The sequence below is a fragment of the Epinephelus moara genome, chromosome 6, assembly GCF_006386435.1.
Source record: "Epinephelus moara isolate mb chromosome 6, YSFRI_EMoa_1.0, whole genome shotgun sequence".
NCBI lineage: Eukaryota > Metazoa > Chordata > Actinopteri > Perciformes > Serranidae > Epinephelus > Epinephelus moara.
In genome coordinates, this window is record NC_065511.1 from 44,414,207 (window position 1) to 44,436,580 (window position 22,374).

At 46.6% G+C, this 22,374-nt stretch overlaps 1 protein-coding gene across 4 annotated transcripts in view; it reads left to right on the top strand.

Moving 5' to 3' along the window:
* sema6e (sema domain, transmembrane domain (TM), and cytoplasmic domain, (semaphorin) 6E) overlaps positions 1-22,374 on the top strand; it is a 186,701-nt gene that overhangs the window by 35,601 nt on the left and 128,726 nt on the right. The gene's annotated exons all lie outside the window — the stretch shown is intronic.

The window sequence follows — 22,374 nt, forward strand, 5'->3', positions numbered from 1 at the left end:
GTTGCTCTTCCTGAGGTTTCTACCGTTTTTTTTCCCCGTTAAAGGGTTTTTTTTGGGGAGTTTTTCCTGATCAGCTGTGAGGGTCATAAGGACAGAGGGATGTCGTATGCTGTAAAGCCCTGTGAGGCAAATTGTGATTTGTGATATTGGGCTTTATAAATAAAATTGAATTGAATTGAATAGATAAACGAGCTCAGTTAGAGAAACAGAGGAAGTGTCCTCACTGATCTTCATGAAATGTTGGGTTGTTGTTCAGTGTTTGACCGTTTGTGATGTCACATCCTTAGTTAGCGTCCCATGAGTTACGTCATGTTCTGAGTGTACAGTGACAGAGGGTTAGGAGGAGACACATGGTGAGGATGAACCTTAGTTGACACAGATCTAAGCACCAGTCTCGTGAGAGACGTCCCAACCTGCCTCCTGATTTACTCCTGTCAGTCCTGTCAGTGGTCACATGATCACAGCCCTCTAAACATGTGGGTTAAGCACATATTTCCTGCTCATGACTTGTTGTAACATGTACAAATGTTGTCTGCGTTATGTTGGTCGTGAAACCTGTGAAGAGTTTGAGAGAGTTTTCTGTGTGTTGGATCAGGTTGTTGTTGCACAGATTATTTCTGTGTTTTACAGGTCTCAAGATGGTGAGGCTCAGCTGATGATGATGATGATGATGATGGTTGTTGAGTTGCCTGTTTATGTTGCCAGGTTATGTTATGTTACGTTACTCTAGAGAAATATTTCAGATCGTGTTTTCAGGGTGTTCAGTAAAGTATTTATTCCCTGCTGTGATGAAGCAGCGTCAGGACGAACACACACACACACATTTATTTATGTGACGATCATAAAATCCACATCAAACTGCTTCAGACAGGTTTCACACCTGTGGAGGATGAATGACACATAAAGCTGCAGGTTTATTCTCACTGTGATGAAGATGTCAGATCTGAGCAGACTGACAGACACATAAATAATATCTCATCATTACATACAGAAATAAACACACATGTTCTGGTCCTGCCGCAGTGTCTGACAGGCATGAGAGAAGCTACAGACGTTAACATGTTTCAGAGCTCAATCATTTGGCCGTCTGAGTGATTATTACCTGAGCGAGCACCTCAGCTGCTCTCTGCACACTGAGAAGGGTTTTTAGAACTTTAAGAGCAGCAGCACGTTGACTAAACGCTAACTCAACTATTGAATACAAGATGGAAGAGACTATAGAAAACAGGTTTTATACAAAGGTAAAAAGACTGAGCTGAGGAGGAAGAGAAGAAGGGATGAAAAGAAAGAAGGAGAGAGTGTGTCCTCGTGTGTTTTTAACCATCGTAGTTATTTTATTTACTTTATTATTTATTACAATAATCACGTGTTCGTATCGATATTACTGTCGTGTGTGTGTGTGTGTGTGTGTGTGTGTGTGTGGTCGTACAGCTGCTACTGTAAAGATTAACACTTCATTTTCTTTAGTGTCTCTGAGAAGTCTCTCAGCTGCTGTACGAGACTCGTCATGACAAAGACAGAGTTGGTTTTTGGAAGCTGGCTGTTAATGCAGACTCTGCTGACTGTTTCTTTAAGGCAGATCTACCTGAGGCAGGTGTGACAGACACTTGTAGATGTTGTAGATGGAAACCTTTCACACACAGAGATGCAGTGCAGCAGTGGGCGGAGCCTCTGCTCTCAGGTGTTTCTGTGTGTGAACACACTTGTTTAAGGATTGAAGGTGCCATATGCTGCACAGGCTGCAGAGTTCAACACAAATAAACCTGACGACTCAGAATATGAAGCGGTGAGTGTGCTGCATACTAATGAGGCGTCCCACCTGTGTGAGGTGAGCTGTGTGTTAGGGCGAGCTGTGTGTGAGGTGAGCTGTGCGGCGGACTGGTCGGGGAGTTGGAGGGGAAATAACCTGTAGCATGAGGCAGAAGTTATTGTGTCTGGCCGGGCTTTTCCCCAGTGAGCCTGACTGTGGACAGTAGAGGACAGGGCCAAGGAGCGCCGATGACAGGACGCCTCGTGGGATGTGTGGAAACAGATGGCTGGCCAGATGCCGGCCTGCTGTGACCTTGAAGGCGTTTGAAGGTAAAACCAGCAGAAATGTCTGAAAACAGAGAGGAGAGACGACGACAGAGCCGCTGCCGCTGCTGCAGGTCTGTTGCTCTGCCCCAACATGTCTTTGTGCTGCTGCAGTGTGTGTGTGTGTGTGTGTGTGTGTGTGTGTGTGTGGGGCTCAGTCTGTTTGTGTGCACCTCATCAGAGGAGTTAACCTTTTGTGGCGTGTTGTAATTTGGATTGTTTTGGTTCACACTGTTGGACAGGAAGTGAGCCGCGGCGTGTAAACAACACAGGTTTTATTAACAGGAGAAAGTTCCGCTTCAGTCAGTGCAGCTTTATCTGAAACATGATGGACTCGTTCAGGCGCTGCGTCACGCTCTGTGTTATTACCAGGTAATCTGGTCTGTCTCCACCCAGGGGGTTCAACTGGGGGCCCGTGGCCCCTACAGGGTCCTCAGAGTCACTGCAGGGGGCCGACAAATCTTTTTTCTTTTTCAAGAATTAAAATACACATAAACATGAATCCATCTTGTTATAGGCAAAGACAAACTGGTTTATCCACACAAATACACCAACAACAACAGCATCATGGATGATGACGTGTTTCCCATGAACCCTTCGTGTGTTATCAAACACTTGATAACTGTGCAGTGTCCGTAACAGCGAGGCAAACTCCTCACTCACAGTTCAAACACATGTCGGCCTATCAGCTTCATTATTATTATCTCAAGTGTACTGATGTTCTTGTGAGTCTCAGCCATGGGCGGAGTGTGAGACAGTTTGGCCCCTGGGCACAGATATGTAGAGGGCCCCGCCAGACAGTAGACACACTGTTGTTTACTGTCTGTGTGTGAAGTTGGAGTGAAGTTGACGTGGTCAGGAGCTGAACAGTGGCGGTCTTCTGTCAATACCAGCAGAGATACATTCCTGATGTAATTCAGGCGGCGGCGGACTGTGAAGCAAACGCCACCAGCAGTCTGATGTGTGCGAGCCTCGGGGGCTTTAAGAGCTTCAAAGGGAGAGCTGTGATCAGAGCTGGGAACTGGATGGTGAGGTGGGTGGGTGGGGGGGTGAGAAATAAGAGGAGATGGAGGAGGGTGGAGGTGTCAGGCGTATAATTGGGGTGAGGAGATCTCTGGGGTGGATAGAGGGAAGCTTTATTAAGACCGCTCAAGTCTGATGTGCCTGCACGGCCGCCTGGCTCTTCATGGCACACCCACGCCTTCTGGGCCAATCTTCCGTTTCCACAAGAGACTGTGTAACAACAAAGGGATGAAGGGCAGAGTCCTCCAGCTCCTCTCCGTCACACACAAGACAAAAGACCCCATTACTTGAGGAGCAGTGATGGCGAGGCGGCGGCGTATGGACGGGCCTTTTCCTGTTGTTTCCTCACTGCTGAGCTCAGTCTGTATTATTGATAGTGCCGTCAGATCGGATCCTGAGATGCTGCAGATACTCAGTTACACTTCGGTGAGACCTGCCCGTCTCCCTTTGTGGTGAAACAGCCTTTCTCTTCTCACCTGTTTGCCTAAAATAATCCAGATTTACAGCAGCAGCACGGCGAGCACATTATACTGGTCTGTGTGATGGTGTGGGAGAGCCGGATAATGCACGGACTGAAAATGCATTGAGAGCAGAGCATTTATGAAATATTTACAGCCCAAAGTGTCGGCAAACAGCGGAGCGGAGGACGGATAAAAGCTGAATAATCTCACAAGGGAAAACAAAGTTTCCAGGGTGACTTCCCCCGTGACTGATGGTATCAGAGTGATGGTGAGATTAGGAGCTGAGCTGCGTCTCCTCTCTGTGACCACTGAAATGTTCCTCCATCAATTATTGAAAGCTTTTGTAGATGCGTGCTTCCTGAAAATGTCCTCCGTCCCACAAAAGCAGATTTAGTGAGCGACACAACAAAGACTTGAGTTGAAGCAGGAGCCCCCCCCCTCGGTTCTGGGCTGTAAATTGGTTTCTGTGGAGCTCATGAAAAAGGGGCTGGAGGTCTGTTCTCTGCTTCCTTAGTAGCTTGTTAATCCCCCACAGCTCAGGCCGCAGGGAGAGCTGCTCCCACATACATGGCCCTTGTGGAAATGGCGCCACTCCTCCTCCAGCCCTCTTCCGTCCTCTTTCCACTCGGTCCTGCAGGGCTTGGCTAATCCTCTGCCTGGTCATGGTGGGGAGATTGCAGGCTTTTTCAAAGCTCTTTGCTGGCTGGACTTCAAAGTTCCAGGGATACAGAGACTTGAGGAGGTGGGAGTAAATGAGCTTCACCGCAAGCAGAGACTGTGAGGCCTCACCTCGGCTCTCCTGCTGCTGCTCCTGCGGTGACGAAGACGTTGGTCGTCTCCCGGGAGAGGTTGAGTTGATGGGAGAGACGGAGCTGTGAGGTCTGGTGTACGCACGGCTTCATGGTGTCATAAAAATATACAGCAGACAGTTTGCTGAAATACAGAAAAGTATAAATATCATCAAACAAGCTGTTTCACATAAAGATGAAGCATGACTCAGCATAAAATCACTGCTGACATGTAGTATCTCTTCCTGTTTATCACGTCTGAACACCAACACATCTGCAGAGTTTGTGTCTCTGCACCGCCAACGCCAGAACATATTCTCAGGAACGCCTCCACGCAAACATCCAGTGAGACTCAACAATGAGCTGATAAGTGTTTGATGTCAAAGGTCAAAGGTCAAAGTCTCTGTGACATCATGTTTTCTGTCCATAAACAGTGTTGATGTGAAATGATGTGTTGATTCATCTTTCTATTAAAATATGAACCGTGCTGATTGGAGGTCGATGACCACGATGGAAGGTTTGAAGCGTTGAGGTCGGCCCCGCTCAGGACAGACGTGGACGCAGACCGTCCTCTGGCTGGTTGGTGGAGGAGTGTAACTGTGAAGTGGCTGTAGTTCAGTGTTTGTTTCACAATGTGCTGCCAGAATCCACAGTTCACTGCGAGGTCGATCACCAGAGTGAGTCTGACAGATTCGTCCTCTGACAGGAAACAGACGAGAAGCTTCTGAAGTCTGTTTCAGGCTGGGACTGATCTCAGCGAGGCCTCGTCACTTCACATCACTCAGGACGTCTGGGTGCTGAAGATCTGGGCTCCTTGAACCTGTCAGAGATCCAGCACTGATGAGTCCGTCCAGATACTGGGTCCAGTTATTGTTAATGTTTTGTCACAGATGTCTCTGATTGGACGGGCGTTATATTCTAACAGATGTCACTCAGCTCACTGTGGTGTTAAAGCTGGTGGGCGGAGTCACACAACCATGGCAGTTTTTTCGGTGTTGTGATTCTGGTAGCTTCCTCTTGACCGTGTGCTGGTTACAGTCAGACACCTGGTCACCACCGTTTTATTAAGTCCTGACCTCACCTGAGCCCAGAAACACCCTGAACACAGAACAATATTAAACCTGAGTCAGAGGACGGAGCCTCTGCAGATACACACACACACACACACACACACACACACACACACACTGCTGGATGAGTCCATACAGTGTGTTTATAGGTATGTGTCAGTGATCAGGTGTCCTCACAGCTGTAATGAGTCACGTGCACACTGATCACAATGAGACCTGATTGCAGAGTTTTCTCTGAGTTATTCAACAGATCATCTGCACGTGCAACAAGGTGATTACTGTGAGTGGACCCCTGGGGTCTGGGATTAGACATGATTCTGTCCTCCATGCTCAGAAACACACACACACACACTGAGACGTCAGTAAGCCGTTGGGCGGCTGACCCCGGGGTAACCCTGTGTAAAGGTTAGTTAGCTGGAGCTCAACACGGAGGATTATGTCATTAGCGGAGGCTTTCTGAGCAGCAGCTGTGATCGAGTTTGATCTCGCTCATTCAACTTTGTGTCGTTAGTGTCGCTGACTTCAGATGGAGATGGTATCAGTGTGTTCACCTGCAGTACTTTGTCCTGAGCGCAGCACAGACTTCAGCTGCTGACGTCACAGACCTGCCTCAGAGCTGCGACTGATGAACACACGTCTTTTTGTTAGGAGTTAAATCTGATGGTCTTCATTCATTTCTTGTTTAGTTTCTCAGTTATTAATCACTGAGGCTGAGACAGATTCTCAGAGCTCCAGGTCATGTCTCGTTTGCTCTGTTTTAGTCCTTTATGACTACAAGACGTCACGCTTATAAGACGTCACGCTAACAGCAGCCGTCACTTTGAGGCAGAAAACTGTAAAACTTGTTTCTGTCTGTTATTTTCAGCTGTTTCTGTAACGTTTAAAGATCTTACTGTAAAATCACTGTAAAATATCTGACTGTGCAGTTACAGTAAATTATTGGCTACTAGCTGCATCACTTTCACAGGAAATTACTGTGTAAGTTTTACAGTAAATAGTTGTGACATGACAGCTGTTTACTGTGATGTCACAGCCTGCATGTTACTGTGATTTATCAGCATGTTCCTGTAAATTACATTATTTACCTCACAGTTTATGTACATTTGGTAACTGTGATTTAGAAATATGCTGCTGTAGAGTTACTGTATTTACCTGTAATCTTACTGTGATTTAGTACTTTTGTAAAATTATTTTATTTATCTGCATGAATTTCACAGTAAAACTCTGTATATGGTTAAATATCACAGTAAAGGCCTGTGACGTGATAATAATGTCACTTATTGTGAAATATTACATGTTGTAACTTTATGGAAATACTTCGCAGTGTGAACATTAACTGATATTGATCATCCTGGTGACCTTTATATTTAGGTAATAATGAGCTCATTGATGCAGCGTTAATTCAGCGTCGTTTGATTTGAGTTTTCTGCCCTGAAGTTACTGTGATTGTGAGTGTGCAACTCTCTGAGCTCCTGATCGTCGCACAGACATGTTTCACTACTGTCTGACATTTTATCAATCAAATGATCGATGGAGGAAATAATCAGCTGATTAATCAATACTGATGGTAAGTGTTGGGTTCAGCCCTGCAGCAGGTTATTGATGGTTTCCTGTCCAGGCCGTCAGACTCATCGTCCACTGAGCTGCAGAGACGAGATGGTGTAAACGGACTATTGATCAGTCTGATTGGCAGCAGAACAGTGGAGACTATAGTGTAGACTGTATTGATCATTAGAGCTGGTGGTTTATGGCACAGTTGATGCAGTCTGAGGTTATTGATCGGTCTGATCAGAGGAGCTGGTGGTTTCCTCCGTGGTGTGGCCGTCACAGTGAGCCGAGCTGGTTCAGCTGCAGAGACAGTTTTCACACCCACCACAGTGTCTCTGACTCTCGGGTTTATTTTATTTTTATTGCCTGCATCATGTAGCGACGGCAGCAGAGCAGGAGGCCGTTTATCTGAGAGCCTCTCTTATTTCTTCTAATTGATGTTTGCTGATTCCCTAGGTGGGGCATTAACCAAGATTGCTGTATTAATTGCCAACGTATGCCATCTAAACGGGTAATTGCAAGCTGTTTGCTGGAATGTAAATGCGCTCAGCTCGGCTGTAATAGAGTTTGTTTATTGAGGTGCCGGCCGCTGACAAATGAAGGTGCTTCAGTTGATGCCTGCTGGTTTTAAGAAATCAATGTGTCTGCTCTCTGATTGGTGCAGGTATTACAGTCGCAGGGATTCATCCCCATGTTTGATTCTTACAGACGTATGGACTCATTAACAGGAGCTGCAGGAGGACGGCTCACAGTCAGGAACATTTTGAAATCTAACTCTGTGTTCACAGTCACAAAAACATGCAGCACAAGTGTGGTGTGGTGTGTAAGTGTGTAAGTGTGTAGATCATTTCAACACTCATGAACTCACCTGTTTACATTTTGTTAAAGTTAAACTTCACTAACAGCTGATTTATGGTGTTCGATGCTTTTGAAGAATGTCGCTCGACAGAAATTAAACAGTCGTGCAGCGTTTTCAGTTTAGGTTGCTGAGAAAGTTTTCAGTCGTCTCCATGGTAACCAGAGACCCCCTGCACGTTTTTATTGATTGATTGATTCCCCTCACTCTCTGTGGTGGGCGGGGAATAAAATCAGTAATCAATAAATACAAACACTGATTTCTTCCCGTGGAGCAGAAACATTTAGCTTCAGTAAACGTCTGCTGTCAGTCAGCCTGGTGGAGACAGTTTGACCGTCCTGTGTCCTCTCAGCTGACAGACGCTGCTTCTGTGGACGGAGACGCTGAACGCAGCTCAGAGTCGGTGTTGATTTAAAACTCTTGTTGTCTCCGTGACAACAATAGTAACACCACCAATGACACTGTGCGACAAAGTTTGATGACGTCTGCGACATAACAAAATTCTCCAGGTCACACATGAAAGAAAAGTGTAGAGCGACACCTTCTTCTGTCAGAAGTGTCGAGCGCCCAGCCATAACTTGGACTAAAGGGGCGGGGCCTCTATGAGTGACATGCTGTCTGCTGATAGTGTCCTCGGCTCCTCCACAGCTCCACCCACTCGCCCAAATATGGTCATTTCTGGCTCCAGAAATCCAAGATGGTGACAGCCGAAGTCTTCACACCAACTTCATCCATTGTTTATATATTTTATGAATCAAACTGAGAAAAGAATCCAAACATTAATAACTCACTGATTCAAAATAGTTTCTGATTTCTCCACAAACAGCTGATCAATTAATCGACTGTTTCATCACTAAATCAGTCTGTGCAGGCTGGCAGGGCGTGAGCACTCGACAACTTCAGGATTCATTTAACATGTAACCACTTTTTTCTTCTTCTTGTTCTCACCTCCTGATATCAGTCGTCCGGTGCAGGACGTCCTTAGAAATCCAGAATCAGAGAGCAGTCTTCACAGCTATGTGAGAATATTCCAGTCAGTTCAGCGATCTGTTCCTTCTGTCGTCCATTTTGGCTGCTAGAACACTGCTTTGGCTGCTCGCTTCATCTTTCACTTCCACAAAATTTCTGTGTCTTTACACATTTCCAGATCGTGAATGCAAACGTCCATGTACCAATGTCTTAGCTGCATTTATTCCCACACAGTGACGTGTACAGTGAAGCCTAAGTTGCATCTCTCAGTATTACATCCCAGAATAATATGTGTGTTTTATACTGATGCCCAAATCTTAATTTTTTCTGTTCTACATTCTTTATCAATCTGTCGCTGCTCTCAAATGTGATCTGTAGTGTGAGTAAAATGTGAGCCAAAGGTTTCAGGCACACAGCGCGTAAATCTTTTTATTGTCAGTTGTTTAAGAATCAGATCCATTATTTTTATTGTTGTTAAATATTAAATATTAAATTGACTGTTGCTGCCCGTCTCTGCTGCAGCCATCAACAGTTTTACTCAGAGGTCAGTTCATGGCTGTGACAGTAAAACCTGCCGTCAGCTGGACGGAGGTCGGCTGTGTAAAGGTGTATATAGATAAATATATTTCTGTCCATATGAAGCTGTAAATGAGCAGCTGCTCTGGATGAATGTAATTATCTTGATCCTTTTCTTTTCTGCTGAGCCGACTCACTTGAATTAAGTCGTCCTTTATCAGGACCGCCCTCGGCCCGTAGCTCTGCCCGTGTGACTGACCCGTGATGGATGACTCGTCTGTGGTCGCCGACACAAGTGGACACGTTCACTAAATCCCCCTCCGTCCCGGGAGCCTCCCTAACTCCCACCAATTTCAATAATATCGAGCGGCTCGTACCTCGACATGTGTGTGGGTGTCTGAAATGTGTTCATCTTCATTCAGGCCTCCTCAGCGGGCCTCGCCCCTGCACTCAATATCCAATTTCTGCCTGGCTGTGAGATGAAGAAGTGGAACGCCGTCTCCACGGCTGCTGTCGGTACGTGGAGTTTCTCTCCACATCAGCGCACACCTTCGGCAGGGCTGATCCATGGAGAGGAGGGTTAAGCGCTCTCCTCATGAGCACATGTGCATCTCAGGGATCAGGGGCTGAGTGGGCGGGAGGGACGAGAACAGGAGGCGAGGAGGAAGCAGATGAGAGGGTGAAGGAGGTGATGACTGAGGGCCGGCTTCACACAAAGTGGCACCAGGAGCCCAGATGATGGATTCATTTTTTTCCTTGTGGCACAGCCGAGGATTTTTATCAGAGCTTTCTTCCTGTTTGTGGTTATTTTCAATCACTCCTTCTCCTTGCTGCCTCTCAGCGCCCCTCGTCCTCCTCCATCATCTGTCATCTACCTGTCTCATCTCTTCTTCACAGAGCTGTGATTGGAGAACACCGAGCTCCAATGATCCAATCTCATCCCTATTCACCGACTCCCCCCCCCCCCTGCCGCCGCCGCCGCTCCTTTTACCTCTTTGTTTCACACATGTTTAGCTGTTAAGCCACGTTACTCCTCCGACCGACTCTCCTACTGTAAAAAAAACTTGACATGGCATCACAAGCAAAGGGCTTGGTAAGCTTTTTAGAGCCAGTCACGGTGCGCCGTTCCCCCGTCGTAATTACTGCTGAAACAAGCAGCTCTGGGAAGTTTCAGCGCTGGTGGACCCGTCATTACTGACAATCTCCCAGCCTTTATCTGCCGTAGCTAAGACGCTCTCGCACCACGGGGCTGTGATGATTGCTTCACTGAGCTGGGGGAGGAAGAAGAGGAAGGAAAAAAAGGAGGATGATCAGAGGAAGGGAGCACTGTGCAATTGGAGCTTGTTCATAATGGTGAGAGAAGTAGCGCCGCAGCTGAAGCCCCTGAACTGAACAAGTGTTTCAAACCAAAAGCCACTCGAACCTGCCAAACAGCCGCCTCCGTTTCCATGGCGACTTGACACTCTGCCGCTCCGAGTGCAGAGCGTCAGATCTGTTACGCTCACACCGGCCTGTCGAGCAGGCTTCTGCTGAGGCGGCGTCCGGCGCTCTCCCCCAGGCCTCCTGTCAACACTGAGAGCTGAAAAACAAACGGGACGTTCAGACCCGTCAGATCGAGTCGTCAACACTCGAGCTGCCTCTGCCCACCACGTGTCACAAGTCATTTACTCTCCTCGAGTGTCTGTGTCTGATCACAGCTCTGTCCTGATAGATCATGAATTCTGAGCCAAACCTGTGTGTGTGTGTGTGTGTGTGTGTGTGTGTTCCTAATATCAGAACCATTGAAATCTTTTCTCCTATTTAATCTAAATACAGATGGCGTGTGTCACCCATCAGGGACACACAGACACATTTTGAAATTCTGGGCCGATACTGATGTTTTTATTTACAAATGTTTTTATGTTGTTTATTTAGTAGTTGTTATTTATTCTCCTGATGTTTCCAGAGAAACAAATAAATCTACATTATAAATAATAACTGGACTGTTTTAAAGTCAGTCAGTTCTTTTCAGTCTCCCTTTATATTTGTATTTATACAAACCAAAATATTACCCTGAACACACCATTTATCTTCCACCGACACTCATTTTTACTGAATAGAGCCTGAATGCATCATGATGTGACTCAATGTGACCTCCGTTAGCTGTTAGCTCTACCCATTAGCTGCTAACAGCTAACATAAACTAGCTGCTAACAGCTAACAGCTAACACTAGCTAGCTCTCCTCGTGCTGAGCAAACAAACACTTCTCCATGTCAGTTTGTGTGTTTCCTGTGGTCACTCTGAACTACACACGTTTCTTTATGGACTGAAATGTTGTGATTTCTTTATCAGAGCAGTTTTATTGATGTTCCGTCCAAATTTCTTTTAAACAGCTGCAGTGAAAAACTGTTGAATGAAAACACATTTGACATGTTGAACATTTATTTGTGTCAAAATGAATTCACACATCATTATGTTCCGGGTTATTAATTCATCCAACATCTTTACATGTGAGCAGGATTTATTTTACAGCCAGTCATGGTCTGACATGTAACTGACACCATGTGATGCAGACACACTGAGTGTGAAGCAGGAGACGTCTTGTATCAGCACAGCTGCAGCCGTTTGTCCATTCATTGATTAGTCAATCAAAATTGTTTCAGTCATTTTTCAAGCACGCACGTGACACATTTGTTGTTTCGTGTTGCTTAAAACTGAGAGTTTGTGTCTTTGACAGGACATGAAGAGTTTGTGTGTTTCGGTTTGTCGGTTGGACAAAAGAAGAAATTTAAAGACGTCACTTTGAGCATTTCTCACTAAATGATTCATGGTTAAAATAATTGATAATGAAATGATCAGCAGCAGCTCCTGAATCGTGTCGTTAAACATTTTGAAATGTAAAAACACAAGTATACTGATGATGAGTGGATGTTTCTGAGAGGAAGAGGAGGAGGATGAGGAGGTGTTTGTGATGAGGTAATGAAGGCAATGTTGTGATTTAAAGCACAGTATTTTTACGTGTGGAACATGTCTGGAGGGGGTCTTAAACGCCTCTTTATTTCCCTGTAGCTCTTTCTGTAAGCGCTGAAAAGAAGCGGTGACTCACGGAGCTTTAAAATAGAATCAATCTGTCGCCTGTTTGTGGTCAGAATGCAGTTTGATAAAGCTTCTGTGTCTTCCTGCGGAAACCATGCATTTATTTCTGCTCTTGGAATGAGTCATTAAACGGGAGCACGGTGGCGACCGGCCCGTCGTAGTAACCCGAAGGCTCCGGAAACGTTCTCTGCTGCAGAGCGACCGACTGTTACCACTGTGTTGGTGCTGCAGCGTTCCATCACAGAGCCTGGCTTCCTTCACAGTGATAAATGTGTGTGTGTGTTTGATGTGGGCGTGGAGGTGTGGCGCAGAGGGAGGAGGCAGGAAACGGCTGCCAGCAGGTGGAAACAGGTGTCATCAGCTACCTGCCTGGCTGAAGGCTCCCGCCCCAGGCAGCTAACAAACCGGTTCTCCTGCTCTGACACCAGGGAGTGCTCCCTTTAATTTTCCATTCCCTGAGCTCGTGCAGGGCTCCTTCTTCTCCACAGTCTGAGTGTTTGAGTCTTTCTGCCTTCATAAAAGTGCAGGAATCAATTTGAGAGCGTTGAAGCTGACCGTCAGGCCGTTGGAGCGCGGCGGTCACACATGGCGGTTTGGAAATGACCCTTCATTGTCGTCCCTCTGCTGCTACTTGGACTGTAGCTTCACCTGGATTAAGGTGTGAAGAGAATATTCAGTGGGAGGTTTTCAGACACTGGACACGAGTTTGTGTGGAGACGTGTGTGTGACGCAGTGTGTGTGTGTATGACACAGTGTGTCCTGGAAAACACTCAGGATGGTGCAAGTGTGGCGTTTTATTTGTTTAGACCACACAACATGAGCCCCTTCACACTGACTCTACAACAGGTTTTTGAACTTATTAATAATAGTTTTCAGACAGTTTATTAATTCTGTAAATGACGATAATGTTATTAATGTCCCCTCTGTGTTGGAGCAGTAATAACCCTGCAGCATCACTCAGTGTGTGAAGCTGTGATTCAGTGACGCTGTCATCGTACAGTCTGCAGACATCAAACATGATGTCGTACCAAGTTTATTAGCTCCATGTGACACAGTGTAGCTGCACTAAACTGAGAGGACTGATCAGTTTGTATTGTAAGATATGTGCAGCAGTGTGTTGATGACGATGCAGTGACTGCACATCTTCATAAATGACCACAAAGTGTCAGCTTTTAATTGTGGAAATTCAGTTGTTAGAGCAGCGACAGTTCTGCAGCAGCAGCAACGCTGTCTGTGTGAACATCTCACACATCTGAGCTGCAGCACCTCAGTGAGGACGCCGTCACATGCTATGAATGAATTTACCTACTGCTGATACAAAAGTACAAATAAAAAAGAAATGATTTATTAAATTAAATTATTTTGTAATTTTTAAAAAAAACAAAATAACTTATTAATAATAATTAAAATAAACAAAAATAAAATCAGTTTAAATATAAATACAAAATAACAACAGAAGAGTTTGTAGAGCTTTACATTAAATACACGACATTGCAAACATGAAAACGATGAGCGTGATGAAAGTCTGACTCAAACAGGAAATGACGACTGATAAAACTGATCGCTGCAGAATTCTGCATCACGTGACTGATGATGATTTCTGAAGTCGTGTTCGTCAGACGGAGCTGAAGGTCAGTAAAGTGTCTGTGTGGGTACAGCAGCAACGTCCCACAGCTGTCGGCTGTCACGGTCACTGACAGCCTGGATGTGTCCGTCAGTCCGCAGGTGGTGGTGTCCACAGGTGGCGTCGTCGTCAGGTGGCCCGGTGTGTGTGGTGAGTGAGTGACAGCGAGGCTCTGAAGAGGTCTCTGTCTCTGCGAGCTGACGCCGCTCATTTCAATATCAAAACAGGATGTAAAACGGTGATTAAAAGCTGATTACAGCTCGCCGCCACGAAGAGTCAATTAAGTGTTTCAGAGGCTGCGAGCAGGTTTGATGCCACGCCGCCACTGATGATGATGATGATGATGATGACAGAGAACAAAGAGGGGAAAATGAAAGACACAAACGGGGACAGGTCGAGGTGCTCGCTGCACAGACAGACAGACAGACGTGATTTCTTCATCTCTCGTCAGCAGCTTCATGAATTATGAACTCTTTTGCTTAAAGGTTCAATTAAGAGGCGGATCCTCTGGGAGCGAGAGCGGGAATGTTTTCTGAGGAATCCCTAAAAACAAAGCCGCCCTCTCATTTCAGTGACTCCGTCACAGAGTCCTGGAGTGTCCCTTCAGGCCGGCGCTCAGCTCATTGATCCTGCATCACTTATTTATACAGCATTAATAGAAGTGATTCAGGCGAAGTGACGCTACTGCCGCCTGCAGCAGCAACAGGCGCTGTGTTGAAATGCAGTGGCGATGACTCCCCCCCCCAGCACCAAAGAATAAATAGCTAAGAGGCGAGCGAGTGCTGCTTCACCTCCAGCTCTAATTATTGAGAAACGCCTGAAAATGCCAGAACGCACGACACTCTGAGCTCGAGAGGCTCGTTAGAGAGTAATGAAGAGGTTTGGAGCGAGAGGGGGTCGTTTGACAGAGGTGCCACACTGGGACGGATCTGTGGACGGATCTGGGTCTGTTCCTGTTCCTGTGCTGAAGGAATGAGGCTTCAGTCCGGTCTTTTAATACGGCGAGCCTCCACAGCTCGCCACATTTCACTGCTGCATCACTGCCTCACTAATTCACACACCAGTCAGCTCGTGCACATGATCAACACACACACACACACACACACACACACTAACAATATGTGTCAGTAATCGAGCTCCCAGCCGGTGTCGACTGCACCGTGTTCTTCTTCCAGGATCTGTGAAGGAGCGAGGCCTTACAGACGGGAGTTATTTAAAGGAACCAGTCGGGGTCAGTGACTGCGAGGACCAGATGGTCATCTCGTCTGACTCGTCGTCTCTCAGCAGCCTCCGTCTCTGTACCCAATTTTGCTCGGCGATATTTCCAGGAATAAACTCTGGATTGTTGTGTTTCCTGTCAGTGAACTCTCTCACACCCCCGACATTAATAACTCAGCAGGTTTGTGACTAAACGCTGGGAGAAACTCTGAAACTGATCTTTATCAGCTCAGATGATTTACAGAGGGATGAACCGATCAACTGATGATCGTCTATAATCTGGCGCTGGATGCAGAGAGAGGTTTGGTCACCGTCCAAGCGCTGCTCTAACCGCAGCGCCACAGCGCACGCCAAGACTTGTTATTTACGCTCAGCAACAACAGCTGAACTCAGTCTGTTCATTTTAATGTTTTAATGCAGAGAGTCGTTCACACCTTCACAAACTGCTGTGGTCATATTATACACAGAGACATCACTGTGTTCTGCTGACGCTGCTGTTTGTCTCAGTTTTATTATCGTTGCTCTGCCTTTTAATAAAATCTGGCAGCAAACACACCTCAGGACTTTATCTGTGTGCTCAAAGTTTAATACAGCAGGAAGAAGATTCTGCTGCATCACTGGAAACCTGCAAACACCTGGAAGAGATGGTAACACTATATGAAGAGCGAAGATGTTAAAACTAAGGACAGGTTTGTGACATTACGTCAGAGCCACAGTGATGAACACGTTTAACATGTCACCTTCAGATCAGATTCATCACAGTCAGACCTCTGCAGCCGCACCGCTCCTCTGATCCATAACAAGGTCAGAGGTCAGGCCGCACATCCTGAATATTATATCTAGAGCTAGCTAGGCTGGTAAGTTGATAAACGTACATCACTTTGTTATAATTCAGCCTTAAAATGAGGGATTAAACACATTTCTGCCTCATCATCACACAAATATCCAAAATCTAAGATATGATATCTTTATATCACCCAGCTCTAGTGACAACTAACACCTTATCTGGTTTCCCTGACGACCAACAGTCTCTGATCAGAGCTGCAACAAGGAATCGATTAATTGAGTCGTTACTAACCAATAAATTAATCAGCTGTTTTTAATCAGTTTTATTAAAGAAACATACAGAAAAAAAAATAAAAAATTCTGATTCCAGCTTCTTAAAATGTGAAAACGTTCTGGCCTCACCTGAAGTCGTTCATACCAGCGCTTAGTGGCGTCAGACACCGACAAAATAAAATGTCCTGTCACGTTAGCATGATACACAGCCGGTCAGTGTTATTGGTTAACAGTGCCCAGTGGTGTCAGTGGGAAACACGACAGGACAACAACCAGAGTTAAGGTGTGGTGGTGGATGGGTCCAACAACCACTGACGTTCACTTCCTGTAAGACAGTAAAGCCAAACCCTGTTCCTTTTTCCTAAACCCAACCACGTGTGTGTGTGTGTGTGTTGGCTAAACGTAACCACGTGTGTGTGTGTGTGTGTGTTGTTGATGGAAGAAAACGTCAATCCAAGGTGTTTTATCAACATAGTGCTTTTATTTTGAAAGAGACTGTATGAAAACAGAAGTGTATTTTGAAAACAGACAATGCATGTAACAGGCTGAAGTTGACACGGCGTCCCAGAACGTCAACAACCAACACACCCAGGGTACCTTGGACGTCATATGTGGACGTGGAAAGTCCATGACCAAACGTGGACATGTGACGAGGTCACAGTGAGGATGTGTTCGTGGTTTATTTCTTCCTCTGCAACAGTGAGATGAATCTCTTTGGACAAAACAAGATGTTTGAGAACGTCACGTTGGACATGTGCCACAGTCTTCTTATTTTGTAATCAACCAAACAAGAAGAAGATTCACTGAGAAAACGATCGTCAGACTGGTCGATGATGAGACTCTTGTTAGTTTCAGCTGTGTGTGACTGACGATGTCTCATGACAGGAACATCTGTCGTCTCTAACGTGGAATACATGTAGTGTGGAGCTGCTGCAGTGTGTGTGTCGTCCTGCAGAGGTGATCAGATCAGAGCTGCGTCTGTCAGGGGGGGTCTGGTGAACAGAGGCCACTGAAACTGGATTTTCCTGCGCTCTGCATTATAAGAAAAGCCGGGGCCCCGTGGAGTGGTGCGGTAAGCTGCTGAGACTGTGGCCAAAATGATCGTCCACAAGGAAAAATTCAGTGAGCCTGCTGGGCCAAACCTTCAAAACTCTGCATGACCATCCATAAATTGTGTTGTGAGCAGAGAGAGAGTTCACTTCTGGCTGAAGAGCTGCAGCACGGTTCAGTGCCATTACCATTTGAAAAGGGGGAAGATGAGTGCAGTGGGGGGGGGGGGGGACGGAGTGGCGAGCAGGAAGAAAGGCTGAAGGGAAGAGCGTCTGACTTGTTGAACTTGGCGCATGGATGAGCTTCATCAGAGCTTCTGCCCCCGAGACGGCGCCGGCCTGTTCTGCAGCTGGAGAGCACATCTGAGGCAGCGCAGGAGACCAGTCCTCCCACTGCGTCAGACTCCCAGGGTGCACCTCTGCACAGGCCCACAGACAAAAGGCCATTAAAGTTTGGATCTGAAATATTCCTGTATCGCTACGTGGGCCGGGCCATAAAGTGATTTTATCAGTTCATCTGAATTCAGGGTGAACGGCGAGGTCTGAGAGTTACAATCCACTCTCACATGACAACATGTCAAACTCTGTCAAACTCCACGATCGCACCGTTTATACAGCGCGGTGAGGCGGCATCATGCCGTGATGTTCTCACCCAGAAGGCTTTTATTTTGAAACAGGAAACACTGAGTTAAAAATATATATTTGTATTATTTAATGTGTGTGAGAGATCGAGACATTTGAACAGTGTGACAACAGATGAGAGCAGAGAGCCGTCACTGTCATCGTACAAGTACAGCGACATGAGGAGGAAGTCGCTCGTAACGTCGGTGAAGCATCGTGTTGACCAGGTCTGTGCACGTGTGTTGTGTGGTAGCTCACACTAACACAAACTACACACACTATCAACAGGAACAATCAGCACTGAGTCAGAGAGCCGAGAGACGCTGCATCCGTGTGTGCCGCCATCTTACTGGCTGTGGTGTAGCGTCGGTGAAAACAGGTGTGGGTGCTATATGCTAAGATATTGATGTTTATGTTTGTGTTGACATCAGCTGTCAGTTGATACCTTTCACACATGTCACGTGGGTGTGGTCAGGGCGCAGTGACTGAGTCATTGAATGAATGGGCATATATTCACCTGTTTATCGCGGCGGCTGCATGGAGAGGGGGTGAGTAGGGAGGGCGTATTTTTTGTTGACCGCTTAACCCAACTGAAACTGGGTATATGAACATCCTGCTTTGCTTTGCCTGTTTGTTCGCTGTTGAAAATAAATACGGACACAGTCGTTTGTGTGGCGAGTCAGCAGTGCAGTGCTCCCTCACTCAGCCTCTCAGTGACTTCGTCTTTTGTTTGGAGTCACTATAATAGACGAGCTTCTGATTCTCCAGATGTTCTGCAGCTGAGCCGTGTGCTGCTCACGTGGGCAGTGTGGGCGCCAAAAGAAAGAAAAGAAATGAAAAGAAGACGTGCTGTGACGCACACGCCGTTACTACCTGTGCTCTGGGCTCAGAGCGAGTCACTGGGGATCATCAGCAGGACGTTTAGTGAATGTTTCTTGTTTATTAACGTTATATTGTTTCATGATTTGTCGGCGTGTGATTTATGGTGAACACACGACTCAAGCTCTTCATTAACACTTTTATTACATTTAATTCATGATGTCTCGACGAGTATGTAAGTGTGTGTTTTAAATATTTTTTCTGTTTCTTGGTTTTTATTGGATCATTTTTCGCTCCACCCAAAGCATGATGGGAGCTGTAGTTCCAGACTTCACATTTATTCCAGGAGGAAATGAGAGTTAATGAGGTGGTCCCACAGATGTGACGGGGTTCATGTTGACGTGTGACCTGTGGTGACTCACAGCCACAGGTGTGTCAATAAAGGCGGCGTCTGGTCGGCAGGTCGGGCTTAATAAGTGTGTGTTCATGTGTGAAGCTGTGTGTTGTGTAAAGCTCTGGTTCCTATAGTGGTGGTGAAGTGGGAGAATTATGTTCATGGCTTCATTACAATCAATAGCTTCCATTTTTAAACCCACTGTGGATCTGGCAGGTGGCCACATCAGGCATGGAGATGTGCGTTGCGAGTGCTGGTCGATAAGTCAGGGTCAGCGCTCCGCCTCCGCTCGATGCTCTGAAAGCAGTTCCCACGCTCTTTGCTACGGGTGGAGGAGAGATGAGAGCAGGCCTGGATCCTGCAGACGGCTTCAGTTTGACAGGAACAAACTTTCTTTGTTCCAACATGGCAGAAAACCTGGACGCTGCTGAGAGACGTCCGTGACGCGGCTGCAGACTGGAGGGCGGCTTGTTGTTGTTTGTGCTGCGCTGAGATAGCAAACATGTCCGATCCCCTGACGGCTCGGCGGCCTTTAGACGCAGCGCCACAGGAGACCAGGATCAGCATGCAGGAGGCTTGTTTCCCTCTCTGCTCTTTACTCACTCCTCGAGTAGTGTTTGTCATCCGGCCTCGTCTCCTTCCTCCCGTCTCTCCGTCCCTGTCTTTCTCTCATTTCATCCTCTCTTCCTCTCGTCTGTTTACTGTCTCTCTCTCTGGTGGCTCACTGATCATGAGTGACATTTAGCGACTCCTCAGCTGCTGTAGAAGCTTTGGGAGAGCGCCCGCTCCTTTTACAGCGTCCGTGATGCTCCCCAACAAATTGTGACACTAAGACTAAACGTAAGCTGGCAGCCGGCGTGTAAAGCATTCAGCTCCACAGACCTCGGACAGGTTTCTGTTTTCTCCCCTCGGCTTTCACTCCGCTGGCGTCCAGCTGGAGAATGTGTTCGTCTGTTGCTGCTGCAGGAGGAGGACGGGCCACCTGAAGTTACTGCTTCGACAACACCCACGACTACGACTGCTGCTGCTGCTGCTCCTGCCCTCCACCTCCCTCCACCTCCCTCCACATCCCTCCTACACCTGTCTCTCTTTTAACTGAGCCATTCAATTAAAGAGTTGCACATAAACTGGGTTTCCACAGCTGCCCCCACACAGGTTATTAAAAAACTTTGCTTCTTTCATGAGTGAGAGCGCCCTGAATCTCTGCTCACCTTCGCAGGAGGGATTCATTTTCCAATCCACTCGCCCTGTGTGATTAATTTTGGTTGAATTGTGAGGGAGGCAATTATTATTTCAAGTAATTTTAGGTATTGCTTAATATTCAGCGGTAACCCACGGCCATTCTTTAGACACTATATTAAGTATAAATCATGAAACATGGCGCGGCTGTAACAAGCACAGCCAGAGAGCTGATTAAGAAAAGTATTGCTCACAATGGAACTTCTTGTGATTCATGTTGCTGCTGAAGCCTCACACACACACACACACACACACACACACACAGTGTGTTACATGAGCTCAGTGGTTGAGCAGCCTCTCATATTAAGCTTCAGCAGGTCTCCTGTCCAACCCTTCATTACTGATGGCCCATTATGCGAGTGTGTGCCCCTCGGAGGCTGTGAAAGCAGCCTGATAACGAGGCCTGCCATTTAAAAGGCCACACTATTCTCACTGTGTCATGTCTTATTACAAACCACTGCCAAATTTGTTTACAGCCCTCTGCTGGCCTCGCAGCCCTCTTATCAAGACCTGTTTGTGCAGAGCCTCTGCAGCTCCGCCGCCTCCATCACAGGAGAGATTTCTACATTAGACTCAAGAGCTGCTGCACTCTATATTTTCCTTCCTCTGCAACAGCTTTTTTAGCTAAATCAATCTTGTTTCCACACAATTGCACAGATTGTAATCTATTCCAGCTAACGGAGAGGGAAACCTTGAAATAGAGCCATTCATCACAGAGTAAACAGCAGAGCAGAAGGAGCAGGAGAATGTTAAAGACAACACAACACAGACCGGAGCCGTCCCTGCTCCCCGTGCTCCTCATGACGATGTGACATTTAGGAGGGAGGTGTCTCGTCTTTGCAGGCCTAATTAACATTCCTCGTTACGCCAGCTGGAGACGGACGCCCTGCCAGAGCTGTCCTGTTTGTCCGTGAAGTTCTTCACTTCCTGTGAATGGAGCTGGCGCTCTCTGACTCTTCCCTCATGCCCCGAGGTCTTTATTGTGTGATGATGCACACAGGCTCTGCCAGTGTCGTCTCAAATGTTCCACTGTGGTCACTCTATTTGCCGTTGCCAGAGGTGTCAGGCGGTGGTAACCATGGTGACGGTGTTGGAGGTGTCAGAGCCCCGGGGGCACCGCAGATCTAACTACAAGAATCTGTCGTGCTCCGTGCACTTTCTCTTCCAGCTCTGTTACAGGCTTCAGACAAGTGTGGAAGAAACGTGTCACAGACACACGAGGCTGAAAGGATCATTTTCACCGTTATTAAATGTTTTTAAATATTTGTGTTGCACATTGAATCCACAGAGCCCTGCTCCACCTCCACGCTGTGCTTCGCCCCTGCTCATGTTCTAATCTCTGCATTAAAATAAGACTTGAGCTCATGTACAGTTTACGTCACTTACGTCTCCTGGAAGCAAAGTATCAACACAGTTGTGCCAAAACTTAAAAATTTAACTTTCTCCTCGTGCTTCATTCCTGCTAATGAAAAAATCTCTGCATCCAAATAAGACTTGACTCAGATTGTTCTTCTGTGGACACGTCTCCACAGCTGTATTATATCTACAGCCGTCACGTTACCATGACGCTCTGCACAGCGGCGTCTGAGTTGATGCTGGACGCTGACGGATGTTAACGTTCATGATTCAGTGACTTAATCTTCCTGATTCTTCTCATGTGTTCATGTGTTCATCACTCTTAGCTGTGCTGCTCTGTGTTCAGACACAAGTCTCATTCACTCTTTGAAAATAATTTGTTGTCTCCAAAAACAACAGATGATGACGTCTGTTTTTCATTGAGCCCGTCTGCAGTTGGAAGGAACAGGCTGATGTTGCAGAGTGCTCAGGTAGTCGACAGCCCCCTCAAAGTTTTAGTTTAGTTTATTTTCCAACTTATAAAACCGGCGAACAAAGTGGAGGCTGCTGATGATTTGCTGTGCAGCAGAGTTTTCTATGAGCGAAGCGTTTTAATCGTCAGTATCGCAGCTTGTT